Source organism: Cucurbita maxima, unplaced genomic scaffold, assembly GCF_002738345.1.
Source record: "Cucurbita maxima cultivar Rimu unplaced genomic scaffold, Cmax_1.0 Cma_Scf00108, whole genome shotgun sequence".
Lineage (NCBI taxonomy): Eukaryota > Viridiplantae > Streptophyta > Magnoliopsida > Cucurbitales > Cucurbitaceae > Cucurbita > Cucurbita maxima.
In genome coordinates, this window is record NW_019272124.1 from 127,660 (window position 1) to 142,321 (window position 14,662).

Here is a 14,662-nt window from a genome sequence, read left to right on the forward strand (position 1 = left end):
AAAACTATGGTGGCGCTCGAAGGTGAATTGTATAAAAAACTAGTCATGCACCAAAAAATCATGGGAAAACCATTGATGGAATTGAAGCAATCGACGCTCCCTTGGATGTGTTTCCAATCAAAGACCTAATGTTTGATGTTGACTCTTTTGAAGAAAGAGCCACACGATCGAAGAATAAGAAACGTGGCGGTAGCTCTAAGAACTCTAGGTAGCTCTGAGAACTCTATCACGTACATAAAAAGAACGTGTAGAAGAGTTAGACATTACACAGAAGATCTGGCTTTCATCGAGGAGACCCGAGTTTGATTCTCAACAATAAAATTTTATTTTCTTATTTCTTTTATTTTATAGTTTCATCTTTTGTCACCAATTATATTTAAACTTTACCTAGGTTTGAGAAGCACTATAATGGATGAGTTCAATAGTATCTTAAATTCAAAAGACTTTTATGAACTTGGTTTGAGAGGCACTATAATGGTCAAGTTCAATAGTATCTTATATTAAAAAGACTTTTATGAACTTTAAACTTTTAATAGTGTTATGTAATAGATATTTGGTTCAATTTCAACTAGTGAGGTTGAGGTGATTCAAATGGTTAATTTAATAATCCAGTCATTTTCAAGGAACGCCATCATGACTGAGATGACTGAGATGAGCACCCGAGTGAGTTTGACAAGGAGGGTTGTAGAGAACCACACCCCAAGCCAAGCTCATGTTGGGCTTAACAAACTCAAAATCCAAAAACACAAACCCTTAAATGGGAACCCGGATGCTAAGGAAATAAAAAACTTTATTTTTGACGTAGAACAATACTTGAAGGTTAAAGAAACTTGCTCATAGAACCTAAGAGTTACGTTGGCCACAATGCATCTCATGGACGGTGGCGCTCGAAGGTGGATAATATAAAAAATGGGTCATGCACCATAAACTCATGGGAAGACAGTTGATAGAATCGATGCAATCGACGCTCCCCTGGATGGGTTGCGAATCAAAGACCTGATGTTTGATGTTGACCCTTTTGAAGAAAGAGCCACACGATCGAACAGCTCGAAACGTCTCGGTAACTCTGAGAATTCTATCACACATATGAAAGGACGTGTCGAAGAGTTAGACATTACCCAAAACATCATAGTAAAACTCTTTAGCGATTAGACAAAAGACTCCAAGACAACTACACTAAAAATTCATTCTTGTCCAACGGTTTGGATATTTGGCTTTCCCATAGGATATTCTGGTTTGATTCTCTGAAATGGAATATTATTTTCTTATTTCTTTTTATTTTATAATTTCATCTTTTGTCACCAATTATATTTAAACTTTACCTAAGTTTGAGAGGCATTTAATGGTCAAGTTCAATAGTATCTTAGATTAAAAAGACATTTATAAACATCGTACCTATGTTAGTGTTATGTTATAGATATTTGTTTCAATTTCAACAAGTGGGGTTGAGGTGGTTCAAATGGTTAATGCGATAATCCGGCTATTTTTGAGGTCTCTCTTGTTGAACGCCATAATGGTTGAGATAAGCACCCGAGTGAGTTTGACAAGGAGACCCGAATTTAAACTTTACCTACGTTTGAGAGGTACTATAATGGTCAAGTTCAATTGTATTTTAGATAAAAAAAAAACGTTTATGAACTTTGTACCTTGTTTGTGTTACTTTGTACCTTTATTAGTGCTATGTTATAGACATTTGGTCAAGTTCAATAAGTGTGGTTGAGGTGATTCAAATGGTTAATGTCTCTTTATTTGATTCAAATTGTTAATGTGATAATCCAGTTGAACAGTTCCCGGTTATTTCCAAGGTCTCTCTTATTGTACGCCAACAAGGCTGAAATGATTGAGATGAGCACCCGAGTGAGTTTGACAAAATTGAAATAAAATCAAATAAAATTACTAAAACAAATCAATAAAATTGAAAAAAATTGAAAAAAATTAACCTTATGACACTTTCTTCAACTCGAAGTGCGGTAAACCAAGGATTCCTTCGCCCAAGACCCATGATCCAACTCCCAACATGGAAATGATAAGCTATAGAATCATTCCAAGAACCTCAATGAATGGGTTACAAACTCACATTAAAAATCTCGACAATTGGATGTGTCACTGGCGTTAGAAGAACGGCCGCATGAGAGCAAGTCATGGGGATAGAATATCCCGTTGAAGGATGATAGACCAACCGTAATCTTCAGCCCAACGAGCCAAGCTTTTGTAGAAGCAAGAACCCTTGTATTAAACAAAATTAACACCTTTTTGTACAAAATTTGGATCAACCAAGAGATAAGCTAGAATTAGATTATGAGATTCAAGAGTGAGAAGTAAGATTTGGAATCTTTTTCTAAATTGAATCACCCCACAATCGAACTTCATCAAGACTTTATTGAATAACTCAGGTGCAATCTACCACAAGAATTGCATCAAACTTAAAAACGACGCTAGAATTAGATTACGAGATTCAAGAGTGAGAAGTAAGATTTCAAATCTTTTTCTAAATTGAATCACCCCACAATCGAACTTGATCAAGACTTTATTGAATAACTCAGATGCAATCTACCACAAGAATTGCATCAAACTTAAAAACGACAAAGATATGCTCAGATTTTTATAAGGGGGAACGTCTCAACTTAAGAGATCAATTTCATTGATCACAAATAAGCTTTTACATAATAATTTGTGGGTATTTATAGTCTCCCCACAAAAAAATTTAGTGGCCGTGATTTAATCTCGATCTCTTTAAATCTCCATAGACGAAGTCAATTTGAGCATTACAAACTTTATGAAATTAAAATAATAAATAAAGTTTTCTAACCACTCATGAAATGATGCTTGCAACTTCATCCGCTACTTAAACCGTGCAAATATTTACTTTTGAATCTCCAAATGGTCTTGACTCAAACGAATCATCTTGTAACACATGAAATGATGGTTGAACCTAGCCTATCCAATTTTGTAGATGAAATATGAATGCTTGTTGAATCTTCTTGGCCTTGGGTTGTGTAATAGGTCCAGTTGGAACACCGTGATTCTTATCATAATCCCCCTCTTCAAAAGGATTCATCCTCGAATCAGAAAAACCATCACCTACATCAAAAGGACTCAACTTAGTAACATTGAAAATAGAATGTAGACCATGATTCTTATCATCATCCCTCTCTTCAGGATTCGTCCTCGAATCAGAAAAATCATCACCTACATCAAAGGTACTCAACTTAGCAACATTGAAAGTAAAATGTATTGACAATTCTATGGGAAGATCAATTTTATTGTTCCATGCAATAAAATGAGTCATTTTACTAAATAATTAGGAATTCACGCAATCTTTAGATCTACAGATGCCTCCCAATTGAATTGAGCTATCTACGCTAACATTAAAATAAAAGATCAATTTTATTGTTCTATGTAATAAAATGAGTCATTTTACTAAATGTCTTCGCATTTACAGGCTAATTCATTGAAATTTTAAAAAGAAATCATCTCTAAATTTAGATAAGATAGTAAGTTATACTACTTGAATCAGGTGTGGTGAAGGTCGAACGAACACGTGACCTTCAAATCTTCAATATTACGCTCTCCCAACTAAGTTATCCCGTGTAACATTGAAAATGAAAATTCAGAAATTTTAAAAATAAATAATCACTAAATTTAGATTAAATAGTCAAGTAATTTTAAAAATAAATAATCACTAATTTTAGATTGAATATTAAGGTTATCCAAGTTAGTAAACTTGAATTAGATGCGGTGAACGTGGATCAAACACGTGACTTTCAGATCTTCACTGACACTCTTCGAACTGAGTTATCCCCGCTAACATTAAAAATAAAAATTCATGGGTAAAGATATTTTCACTACTTCATTGAGATTTTAAAAAGAAATAATCACTAATTTTAGATTGAATACTGAGTTATCCCGCTAACATTAAAAATAAAAATTGATCCGTAAAGATATTTTCACTACTTTATTGAGATTTTAAAAAGAAATAATCACTAATTTTAGATTGAATAGTCAGGTTATGCAAGTTAGTGAACTTGACTCAGGTGCGGTGAACGTGGATCAAACACGTGACCTTGAGATCTTCAGTGACGCTCTCCCAAGTAAGCTATCCCCGCTGACATTAAAAATGAAAACTCATTAGTAAGGTATTTAGCTAATTCATTGATATTTTGAAAAGAAATAATCACTAATTTTAAATTGAATAGTCAGGATTCAAGTTATGTGACTTGAATAAGGTGCAGTGAACGTGGATCGAAGATGTAACCTTCAAATTTTCAGTCTGACGCTCTCAAAACTGAGTTATCCTCGCTAATATTTGAAAAAACAAATCATAAGTAAAGGTATTTCCGCTAAATCATTATATTTTAAAAAGAAATAATCACTCATTCTAGATTGAATAAGTTATGAATTTAATGGACTTATGCAATATAAACCAAGTGCGGTGAACGTGGATTAAACATGTAAACTTCAGATATTCAGTCCCAACTGAGCTATCCCCGCTAACATTAAAAATCAAAATTCATGTGTAAGGGTATTTCCGCTAATTCATTATTCATTGAAATTTTAAAAATAAATAATAACTATTTTTTTATTGAATAGTTAGCTTACGCAAATGGAAACAGGTGCCGTGAACGTGAAGATTAAACACGTGACCTTCAAATCTTTAGTTAGACACTCTCCCAACTGAGCTATCTCGCTAAGATTAAAAATAAAAATTCATAAGGAAAGCTCTTCCTATAAAGTTTGAAGTAGGAGCAACAATAGGGAATAAGAATCGATAAAGGTTGATCCCCTAATCTAAGGCAATAAGCGTTTAGATTATAGGTCTCCTACTCTCAGATTTCTTCCAAATTCGAGAGCAATCCTCCACCATTTCTTTTCAAACTTATTCCTAAAGTTTCTCAACAAGATTACCCACAAGTTATATGATGGAATAGAGTGCTGAAAATGCCCAGAAACCATTCCTCCAATTCAATCCACCATTAAAGAACTTCAAGAAAAACTTGAAAATCCAATTCGAGGATACAGATGACTCGTCAAGCAAGAATGATACCAATCAGTTTCTGCACCTCCAAGGAATGCTTCCATAGAAGACCACAAAGAAAAAATAACCTCGAGAGCATGCCGAATTGAAGGAAATAGGTTTCGAAATTAAATTGGGGATAAGAGTCGAATTCCTATCTACGATCTCTTTTCCTTTAAAGTAAGGATTTCTCTAGCTTCAGAGGAAGAAGTTGAGTAAACTTGATGAAGAAATCGAGAGCTAAAACATCGTAGAACAAGCTACCCAAGAAATCGAAAATCTAGCGTTTCGAGTGAGTTGCATACTAAGACGTTCCTCCAAACCAATTCCTTTAGCCTGAAGAAAGGATATGGAAGAGGTTCAATGAAGAAATAGGGTATTGAAACCCCTAGAATCGGTTACCCAATAAGAAATCCTTTGTTTTATCTCCAGCGATAAATAAGATTTTGGATGAACTTTGGAAGCAAATATCTTAGGCTACGATCTAGGAGAAGGTATCAAATCAATCCCTAGCTCTTCCTTGTAACATGCATCTTCAAGTTTCATGAAGAAATCTAGGAGAGAAATGCTGCAAATGTGGCTGTACAGGCTGAATTTCAGATGGCGGCGATACGAAAAATGCGCATCTTCTTCTTGTTCAAAAATTGACCTTTTCTTGGGTTTTCTCAATTTTAACCCCATTCAGACAGATTCTCATAAAAACATTATGGTTTCATAAACTAGAAACAAGAAGGAGTACGTGGAAGGAAATTTGAAGTAATTCAGATACTTGAAGCTCAAGAATAGAGGTCCCAAACGTTGGCGACGAGGCAAGTAGCCACCTTGGACTCTTTGTTAAGAAATACTTGTAGAAATCGCTTGGATTTTCATATGAACTCTAAACTAAGTATGAATTAAGGATATATGGAAGAAAAACCCAAAGAACCGTGAGTTAAGAGCCTGAACCGATCAAATAGCTTGAGATTAAAGTAACGTTAAAATAACCCACTATATGAGCTCCACTGCCTATCAAATTTTAATACTGAGCATATTATAGTATGTTGAGGTTGGATATGAAATTTGGTGGTTATTGAGTAGGTAAACCAAGAAACGGTATAAAATGACCATAATGCCTCTAAGGTAATTTACCATCGGTTCATGACCTAGATGACCTTCAAATGCTATGAAATTCATCCGTAGATCTTTTTGTATGAAATGTTATATGAATCCTTATCCCAAGAGGTTATATAAGGTAATGAAGTTTGGGAGGTATTGGAAACTTTAGTTAGCGAAACCAAGATATGAGAGAAAATGCTATCTATATGACTTTTGTCATGAAGCACGATGTTTATAAGTTTTGTAGACAATGTTGCCAATGTTTGCTGCACACAAAAAAAAGATAGAGATGTTAAATTTTTAAGTCACTTTTGGAAAGTATGGTGGATAAATTGGGTACCAAATTATTGTTTTCAACTGCATGTCATCCTCATACTCATGAGCAAACTGAGGTGGATAATAAAATATTAGTAGCATTGCTTAGGGCTATTATTTACAAGAATATTAAGTCATAAACTGGGCAACAAATCATTGTTTTCAACTGCACGTAAAGATTAATGAGCAAACTGAGATGGGTTAATAGAACATTAGGAGAATTGCTTAGGGCTATTATTTGTAAGAATATTAAGTCTTGGGACAAATGTTTGCCACTCATTGTTCTCTTTTTGAAGTTGTTTATGGATTTAATCCACTCACGCGTCTTGATTTGCTTTCTATTCATTCTAATATTTTTGTGAATAAAGCAGCCACAAGTAACGCAAATGGAATCAAAACATTGCATAAAGAGGGGAAGGAGACAATTGAGAAACAAAATTTCAATGTTGCTTCAAGAATTAACAAAGGACGGAATGAAATCATTTTTCAACCCGGTAACTGAGTTTTGATACATTTTTGCAAGGAGTGATTCTCATCTCAAAGAAAGACAAAGTTACCTCCAAGAGGGGATTGACCCTTATCAAGTCCTTGAAAGAATTAATAACAATGCACATAAAATGATCTTCCATGAGAATTTTCAGCACATCCTACTTTCAATGTTGCTGACTTGAGTCATATTGATGTAGGTGATGATTTTCTTATTCGAAGACGAATTCTTTTGAAGAGAGGGAAGATGATAAGGATCACGGTGTTCCAAATGTTCCAACTAGACCTATTACACGATCCAAGACCAAGAAGATTCAACAAGCATTCATTCTTCTCAACTATTATTTCATGTGTTACAAGCTTATTAGATTGAGGAAGGACCATTTGGAGCTTTATTTTTAATGGTCTTTTGTGGAGATTCAAGGGGATCAAGATTAAATCCTGGCCACTAACTTCTTTTGTGTGGAGACTATAAATACCCACAAATTTTTATGTAAAAATCAGATTTGTGATGAATGAAATTGATCTCTCAAGTTGAGAAGTTCCCCTTCAAAATCTGAGCACCATGTATGCCATTTATAAGTTTCATGCCATTCTTGTGGTAGAATTGCATGGGAACCATTCATTCAAGCTTTGATATTGTGTGGTTGAGTGAAATTCTCAATCTTCTACTTAATTTTGGGATTTATTTTCTCCGTATTCATTGTAATTTATCCTGATACAAACAAGTTTATTTTTCTAGGGAATGTATTAAGCACATGGATTTATTAATTACGATGAACTTTGGTATAAAACGAAGTAAATACAAATGGAGTAACATGAGATAGAAGTAAACATAGTAATAAAAAGAAAGTACATAAATTTAAAGGAAGTTAATCCCATTTTACAATATAAATATTGTTCAATTGTAGGGAAGTAGTTTTGAAAACTAATACTCCATATCAATCTATGTTTGGAAAACTAAAATAAAGAAAAAATAAAGAAATAAAAATATTTTTCAAAAACTTAGTTTGGAGTGAAATTTTTCTTAAAATTTAAATGTTTTTTTTTTTAATAAAAGGATAAAACACATAATTTTGAAAAAAAAAAACATAATAATTATCAAACGGCCTAATTTTTAACATATCTATTCCAGAGGATTGCATGAACTCTAATGGCAATGGTGCTTCACCTGTGTGATAGACCATGTTAAGTTAACATGACAATAATAGTAAGTTCTAAAGCACAAAAATATGTGGATAAATTTTATATATTGAGGTTGGATAAATTTCATATATTGAGGTGCACAAAACATATACACACAGTAAACTAAAAATGATAGATCCACTATAAGGGCATTTGGTCTAGTGGCATTTGGTCTAGTAATTTTTATGTGATTTATCAATTTAAGCTAGAGACAATATACATGGATATTATTCATGCCAATTAAGGAATTATAACATCTCAATTAAAAAATAAAATATCTATTTAGGAAGAAATAAACTTAGGCTTCTGTGTTTTTCTTGTATTGTTTTTTCTTTCTACTATATTTAAGCCAAATCATTCAAAACTTTTTTTCTTGGCTAGTATTTAAGCCAAATCATTAGATTTTTTTTTTCTTTTCAATTACTTTTATTTTTATTTTTATTTTTATTAATAATGGAATTTTCATTTTTGTTTAAATTTAAAAGAAAGGATTTGATTGGTATGATCTATGGATTACTTAAAACCAAAATTCTAGATTAGTATAAAACAACTTAGTATTTCTTCCTTAGTTTTCATCCACTCAAAACAATTTATTTTTTTATTGTTCAATGGGTTAAATTCTTAACTTATTGTGAGATAATTAAAATCTTCCTTATAATTTTTTTCAATTAGTTCAAAATTATTACCCTAGGTTTAGTATTTTGATTTGAGATTCCTCTTTCTTATTCTTAATCAAATTTTTGAGTGGGCTTGACTTAGTTGATACATGATTTATGTTGTCTTTCATTTTCTTTTCGTTTGTTTCAAGAAATATATCGATCAATTTCGATTCTTTCTTTTTCTATTTATTGTTTTCCGATTCAGATGTATGGATCCATGGACCTATCTGTCTACATAGAACTTGAATACGGATTAATGAAAATGTGCAAAAGCTAATTTAGTTCGTTGACTCGGTTCAGTTTCAAGACATATATCAAGCAAGAACCAATAATTTTATCTCTATTAAACGACATTTCAAGACAATTTAACCTGATTATATATTACAACTTAAATAAACTTAACCTAATATGATATGGACTTTATTTATGTCAATATTTCTTAACAATATGAATTGAAATACATCCAAATGATTTGAGAACAAATTCTAAAAACACATTGATAAATTTCAAACCTTGAGGTGCATAAAGCACATGGACTAGCAACGAAAAACGATAGATCAGCAAGAAAGACATTTGGTCAAGTAGTATGATTCTCACTTCCGGTGTAAGAGGTCCCGAATTCCATAATCAGAATGCCCCACAAACTCTATCAAATGGTTTTGTGTGTTGTAAAAACAATAGCAAAAAAACTTAACATGATAACTGCAAATAAATGAACTCCAAAGAAAACAAAAGTATTTTTAGTGGTAGAATTATGTTCCTTAGACTTTAATGCCCTAGTATACCAAGTAATAGAAAAATATATATGAGATGCCTTAAAGAAAGTAATCGAGTATGTTTTTATATTTAGAATTTTCATGATGGTCATTTGTATGGAGTGACAAGTCTGCTACTCGAGACATATTACAAAATAGAAAAAGTAGTATAATATATTAAAAAAATAATGTTTCTAAATATTTGAGTTCAAAATTATACAATTATTATCATAAGGTTAATGAGGGGAATACATCAATTGTTGGGCAACAAAGTCAACACAAAGAAATTAGAAAAGAAATATGAAAATTTGAGTCGTGAAAAGTGTAAATTGGAAAGAATCTTATTGGCCGAGGACAATGTAGTGTTATGAAAACTAGCTAAATTGAATCTTCAAAGATTAATGTAAATTTTGTGAAAATTGAGAGAAACCTTTTGAGCATGTTTGCAATGGCTTAGCCATGCAGCAACAACGTGATGCTTCAAATACTCTTCCTTATGATTACATACTAATGGTTTGTGAGGTCAGAAGTCTATCTTTAATGTTAAGGATATTTAGTCCTAAATTATAACTTATCATATATATCATATTTGATCATTTATTATAAGATATTTGTCTTCTATTACAGCTCACCATAGGTATCATGTTTGCCTTTTATTATAGGCTCTTTTCATTTAATGTTATTCCCCTATTCTTTATAATTTATTTGATTATTTGAGAACTTCATTTAAGTGGGGTGGTTTTAGCAAATATATGAGATTATAAAACGTAGGGTAGTGTGCTTATCAATAATGTGAAGTTAACATGACAATAATAATAGGTTCTAAAGCACAAAAACATGTGGATAAATTTCAAATATTGAGGCGCATAAAAGATATGGACCAACAACTAATAATGATAGATCCACTACAAGACATTTGGTCTAGTGGTATGATTCTTGCTTCAGTTGCGAGAAGTAATTTAGATGGATATTTGGAAAGAAAAAAAAACTATATTTAATTATAATTTACAAGTGTCGTTATAACATGTTAATTGAAGAGAGCAAACAACAAGAATAAACAAACAAAGGAAATTTGTGTATGCATGATTCTCTTCAAATCTTAGAAACTATGAGGATTCCTCTCCTTAATTGACATCAAGACTTACTTTTTTGGGACTTGGATCATAAACAGTCATCTACTCTTACTCCTACTCCTTTCTCTATGAATCAACATAGTATAATCATTTCATGAAGGCCGAGGTAGTCTTATAAAAGAAGATGAGGGTACCACTTTCAAATCATTCCATGAGGACTTAAGAAAGTTTTGAAAAAGAAGATGAGGGTACCACTTTCTATTGCAGAATTTCTATGTGAATAGAGAATGAACCATATTCTTGGGAGATAAGATAGAGCCTTAGCCTAACTTCAAATGCATTACACAAATTGTTCTATGATATTTTTTCTAGGAACTCTTTGTTATGTTGTACGCCGAAGGTTTCAGGAAAGAGACACAGATTTTCTATTGCGCTGATCTCCCAATATAAGTTTTACCTAGGTCATCTGTCGTCACAATCCTTTTAAGGAAGATGCGCCCAAATAACCGGTGAACAATAACATTTAAAGAAGTTTCAGAGAGCGAGAAGAGGATTGTGATAGAAGTTGCCCTAGGTAAAACTTCTTTAAATGTCTTAGCCAATCATGACCTCATAATGAGGAGTCTCTTGGACAACAATAACATATGGACAAGAAATGTCTTAGCCAATTGTGACGGTCATGATTGCCCAAGGCGTGTCGCCCAAATAACCAATAAACAATAACATTGCCCAAATAACCGCCTTCGACAACAAATCGTTTACCAGAATGGTTGAGACATGCAACATGCAACCACAGGCAACATGCCTTGGGAAATCATGACTGTGACATCTGCCCCCACACAATTTATTGAATGAGGCTAACTTTAGGTCTCTCGATGCGCTTTCAGCTGATCTCATAATGAGGAGTCTCTTCCAACCTACTAGGTGATGTTGAAAATCACTTCTCAGTTTGTTGAGTCTTCATGTCTTCTCTGTTCGTGTCTTTCCTACTTTCTTCGCTTGAAACTTTTTCTTATTTGTATGACGTCATACCACCTGCTTCTGCTTGATGTCTTCTTGGTCGGAATAATAACGTTTCAAGTTACTAACGTGGACAACAAGGTTAGTCCGCATCCATAAGAGCAATTAGATTCTATATGATGTCTTCATAATCTTATGGATAACTTTAACTAGTCCATAGTATTTTCACACCAGTCTATGGTCTTGTTGCTTTGAACTCGAAGTTGATATGACCTTAACTTATATGAACTCTTTATTTTTCTTGAAATTATTGTGGTTGACGCTTCTGACTAACCCTTCTCTTCATCCGTCTAGATGATATTTATGTGTGATCATGTGTTGCTTCAGTGGTTTGTTTTTGTCTCCCTTCTTTAGTATCTGACCTTGTTTTTGTCTCTCCTAGTGGGGATAAATCCATTATCTGACCTTGTTTTGCGTCGTGGTGTCCATGTAGTGGCAACAAGGTTTCTATTGAGGTTGGCTCACCCGAGCTCCCCTTTTCAATTACAACAATAGCAGCACGCATAGATTCATCATGACTATGATTCTTTCTCAATTGGAGTATCGACATCATTTTCAACCCTCTTGGTTGATGGATGTTTTTCTGAATGATCGTGGGGTTAGACGTGGGGTTAGACTTTTTTACTACTAGACATTTTGCTAGGGGCATGTAAATGACATTGTGTTTCAGCAGGATGTTCATTCCTAACACGACTTCGAAGTCATCCATTTCAAGTATCACTAAACAATTTTCCTAGTCCAAGTCTCCAACTTGATTAGAGTTCTCATTGTAACTCTTAAGACAAGGCAAAACTTCCAATTTGACGGCGTTCATCTTTCCTGTATCTTGATGCCAAAGGATGTTAAAATATTTTGCATCGGTCTCCATCATGAGTTGTGGGTGGCTTTAGAGTTGTCAATTACTTTGTGCTTTATTCAGACCTCGACATACATAATATATATATATTCATTTAACTATAAGACATATGGTCCATGGAAGAATTGTAACTCTTATACTCGTTAATATTATAATGGCTACTACCTAAAATTATAACCTAAAGTTGACTTTCATCATCCAACACCTCCCCTTAATCGAGGCTTGATTCCTTTGGAGTCTTAGTCATTTTTGACTGCCTTCGTACCTTCAAGGAGGCTTGGCTCCTTTTTGGAGTCCTTTGTTCGACATTTGAGGATTTGCCAATCTATTGGCACGGCTAAGTTTAGGGCATGGCTCTGATACCATGTTAGACGAACACGATATTTGTCCACTTTGAGCATAAGCTCTCATGGCTTTGCTTTGGGCTTCCCAAAAGGCCTAATACCAATGGAGAGTGTATTCTTAGATTATAAACCCATGACCATTCCCTAAATTAACCGATGTGGGACTTTCATCATCCAACAAAATGAAGTTGGTCTCTTCCAATAGAACACGAATTTCTCTTTAATATCATTAATACAATTATGCTTCATATTGAACCTACCAAATATGAAACTAAAACTACGTTCAATTTAACTCCATTTTATTGTCATCTTGAATGACGTGTAGGATATATTCTTGAATTACCTTTATATTTCATATTAGTTAAGCTTTTTGCAAAATCACAATTAGACAACAACAAAGATGAACTTGGGTCTGTTTATTATTTTAAAGAAAATTTCTTTCTCCATCTTATTCCCAACAACTCTTCAACTAAATTCATATTATGCTAAGAAACAAATTTTTTACTCCCAAGAAGTAAAATATGTAACTTTAACTAAAATTTCATTGAAACAAATGTTATTGCCATACAACATATATGACAATTATAGCCTTCAAACAAAAACTAAAGTAGTTGTGTGCTATTGCAAATCTGAAGATCAAATTGCAGATGTCCTTACCAAACCTATGTCACTTAGCAAGTTTGAAAATTTCAGAAAAAAACTTGGAGTTTGCATCATCTAAACCAGGAGGAGTGTTAAAGATTAGTGTTTGTTTAGATTGTTGTATTTTGTTAAATCTTCTGATAGTTAGGAATCGATTTGTTTTTTATTTGATTTACTCTTGATTTGATTTGTTTTTTATTTGATTTACTCTTGATTTGATTTGTTTTTTATTTGATTTACTCTTGATTTGATTACATTTTGTTTTGATTTAATCTATTTACTGCTCTGTTACCAAATTTTTTGATTTATAGTAGATTTTCTAGATATCTCTTTCTATTCTCTGTATATATATATAGAGCATTCTTGCTCTTCAAATATCAATCTTCTCATCGAGCATTTATAGTCAAGTAAAGAATTAGGAATCCACACTATCTTTAGATCTGTAGAGGCACTCCCAATTGAATTGAGCTATCTACGCTAACATTAAAATGAAAATTCAATGAAAATTCACCAGTAAAATTATTTACGCTAATTCATTGAAATTTTAAAAAGAAATCATCTCTAAATTTAGATAAGATAGTAAGTTATATTACTTGAATCAGGTGTGGTGAAGGTCGAACAAACACGTAACCTTCAAATCTTCAATATTACGCTCTCCCAACTATGCTATTCCCTGTAACATTGAAAATGAAAATTCGAAAATTTTAAAAAGAAATAATCACTAAATTTAGATTAAATAGTCAAGTAATTTTAAAAAGAAATTATCTCTAAATTTAGATAAGATAGTAAGTTATATTACTTGAATCAGGTGTGGTGAAGGTCGAACAAACACGTGACCTTCAAATCTTCAATATTACGCTCTCCCAACTATGCTATTCCCTGTAACATTGAAAATGNATAGTCAAGTAATTTTAAAAAGAAATAATCACTAATTTTAGATTGAATATTCAGGTTACGAAGTTAGTCAACTTGAATTAGGTGCGGTGAATGTGGATCAAACACGTGACTTTCAGATCTTCACTAATGCTGTCCAAACTGAGCTATCCCCACTAACATTAAAAATAAAAATTCATCGTTAAAGATATTTTCAGCACTTCATTGAGATTTTAAAAAGAAATAATCACTAATTTTAGATTGAATAGTCAGGTTATGCAACTTAGTCAACTTGAATTAGGTGTGGTGAACGTGGATCAAACACGTGACCTTGAGATCTTCAGT